The following is a 3,495-nucleotide window of genomic DNA, read 5'->3' on the forward strand; positions in this document are numbered from 1 at the left end:
GGTCAGAGTAACACATTAGGATTTAGACTTTATGTTTGTCCAGAGGAATGAAAAAAGGTTTTTTGGCCCCTTTGGGGCACATCTTGCCCCAAAGGCATAAGCTTTGTGAGATATGCAGGGACAAAATGAGCAAAACCTCCGCAGCTTAAAGGGGAACTCCACAGATTTTACACATCAAAGTTTATTTACAGCACACTGCATATATGCATGTTGTAGTATAAAGCCTCATGCGGTTCTAGAGAGAGCTACAGAAAACATGTCAAATCACATCAAGAGGCACTACAATTGCTTGAAGAGGTGTCACATAAGTCCTAACTTATAATGTTGGGGTGTGGATTTAGAACGAAGCAAGCATACCCGATGTCTGCTTGGGGCTAGGCTCACGCTACAATAGCCTGCTATTAGCACAAGATACACAAATCTATACGTGTAAATTAACACAAATTGCTTTATGAATATAAAGTGGAGGATTTTTTGTTTGTTTTTTACATTTTACACTTAAGTCATAACTCGAATTGATCTTGAATTTGAAGCTTAAATTCCAAAAGAACCGAGGATACCCAATATCTTGCTTAGGGCTATGCTCGGACTACATTAGCCTGCTATTAGCATGAGATACTCAAACTGCTTTGTGAATAACCCCTGAAGGGGGGGGGGTTCTACATTTTACACTAAAGTCATAACTTATAATAATCTTGGGGCGTGGCTTTAGTAAAAAGCAAACACACCCAATATCAGGCTGGGGCTAGGCTCAAGCTACAATAGCCTGCTATTAGCATAATACACGAATCCATATCTGTAAATTTGGTGAATTAAGACAAAGTGCTTTGTGAATAATGTTGCTTTTTTATTGCATTGTCATACAGCAGAAATAAATAACATCATTCATTTAATGACATGTTTCTGTCGAGGTATAAAATTGAACTTTCTATCTGGATCTTTAGCGATGTAAAAGTGTTAAACCCCATGACCGCATCCTTAAAGCACAGGTCAAATGAATTTTCTGCTTCAACAGTTTATGTTTCAAAATCTGGCAACAGCTTTACAGCGAGCCTTTTAACTAACCAGCAGACTCTTGAATTTGGCCCTCGTTTCTTGACAGATGTGGGACGATGATTCTTGCTGCCACTTCCCGCCCCACTTTCTTCAATGACAGTTTGTTGAGCAGCTTGAACAGAGTCATTACAATAGTCCACAATGAGACAAAGGCGTAAATGACTGATTCACAAACACAATAGACAGTGAAATGGAAATATTACTAAGCTGTCAGTTTTTAAGTCATTTTTTTGAGATCTTCCATGTCATAATAATCCCTGCTGTATAGTGCCTCCTGACACCGTGTTTGTTTATTGTAGCTTCATTACAATAAGACTGAATGCACAATACTGTGCAAAAGTATTGAGTCACCTATTTTTTCTTCATATTTTGCTACGAAACTGCAAAATGCGTCTAGTAATTTATTGCAACGTGCAAGCACACATGGAAATACAGAATATAAGGAAAAAACAGAGTTTGTAAAATCCAAACATTTGGTCACCACTTGCACACTTTTGATATGTTTTGGAAGCACAATGTAAAAGAAATAAGAGGTGGCTCGAGACTTTTGCACACCACTGTATTTCAAGGGTGGAGTAGTTCTGTTTTTTATCTATGTGTAGCAGTTTACAATGTATGTTTTTGTATCTTTATGTAAAGTTTTATCATAAGACTCTGTGATCTCTATATCTAAAGCTTAAGTGTATTATACAACTTCATAACAAATAATAAACGCAAGCTTATTAAATTAGATAGAATAGTAAATGTGCCATTTAATTCAGCAAAAATGTGAAAAACACATGTATGCATTTCTGTTAAAACAACAAACATTAAACAATAGTTTCTTTTTAATTTGTTCATGCATTTATTTACCTTTCTGTGTAATTTTGCATTGGTGTCAGTTCATTTGATATTCTTTGTCTTTCCTGGTTTATTTTGAAAGCAATACTTGTGTGCGTCCTTAGTTAGTTTGCTTCTTCTGCGTTTCCCTCCTTCGAGATTGCATGACCAGCCCCACATTAGCTGCAGCCACTCCCTGCTGTCATTGTGGATTTAGATTATGTTTTCCCCCTTATAGACTGTGGGCCACACTGGGATCATGTTTCATTGAGAGGATACCGTGATGATGACAGCACATAAATGTAAATTAATCATTTGCTTTGTATCATAATGTAAATGAGTATAGGACTCTCAAGTCAAAGAGATTTATATTTTCTGTATATTAAAAGCTATTTGGCCTTAAAAATCAGTTAAATCTACATTTTCCAAAAAAAATAATGATTGTGAAAAAACAGCAACACTGTAACTGACTATCAAGGCCAGTGGGCAAAGCTAACACCACACTCGCAGGGTCTTACTTTTTAGCATGTTGTTGCACCATTACACACAAAGCACACAAACATTATGTCATTATGCACTGGCGAAAATGAGCTTTAAAAAATCGGTTGATAACAGCGCCAACAGTTATATTTACAGGCAAAGCAAAGGCATCTAATTATAAACAACCACTTAGTTTATATATAATAGACCAGTATGCTTTTAGATCTGTTGAATGGTAGCAGAGCAATAAAAACTGGGCCCTGCACTATTACCCTAACGTTGACAATCGGGATAAGCTGGTTGAAGCTGGTTATCGCCTCACTGTGTGGTTTTACCATAGTAAAGTACACACCCAGTACAGTTAGAAATCAGCACAGCTCCTGCAGACAAAATACCGATGTGAGTGTAAGTGAGAGGAAAAGTGCTGTGCAGTAGTTTAGTATTAAAAGAACTGCATGAATGTGTGAGCGATTGTTTTGCTGCAAAACTGGAGAAGGCCTGGTATATTATAGGCTATTTGAAGGCAGGAGGGAAAAAAAGCCAGCAAAAATATTGACTCAGCTGTCCAGGTGGCTTGCCTCACACAGCCTTGCAGATGATGAAGCTGGATGTGGTATAGTCCCAGGCTGGCATGGTTATATGTGGTATGTGGTCGCGAGGGCGGTTGAAAGTACTGCCAAATTCTCAGACAGCGCTGCAGAAGGCTGACGATAGGGAAATGAAGCATTCAGTTCACAGGCAGCAGATCTGGTGGACAATGCTGTAGTCAGCGTGTCAACTGCACACACCCCCAAAACTCACAACAGTCGTGGCATATGTCTGATAACTGCTTTTCAGAGTGGCACTTTATTGTGGCCAGTCCAGACAACACTTGTGCGACAGTCATGCTGTTTAACTGGCTTCCTGATGCATCGCACCTGTCAGGTGCATCTTATATAATACTTTTTTTGCTCAAAATTTGAAAGAAATGGCATATTTCTTTCAAATTTTGTTTCATTGTTTCAATTTTTCTTCATGTTTTATTTTAACTTAGGAAAAGTATGAGTGAAAACAAAAGCACTGTGCTTCTGCAGTTCATTTCCATAAACCCAAACACTTGTAGACCTTAGCTTGCATGTCTGGAAGCAAATGGGGGGAAAT

The sequence above is a fragment of the Oreochromis niloticus genome, linkage group LG20 (assembly GCF_001858045.2).
Source record: "Oreochromis niloticus isolate F11D_XX linkage group LG20, O_niloticus_UMD_NMBU, whole genome shotgun sequence".
Taxonomy (NCBI): Eukaryota; Metazoa; Chordata; class Actinopteri; order Cichliformes; family Cichlidae; genus Oreochromis; species Oreochromis niloticus.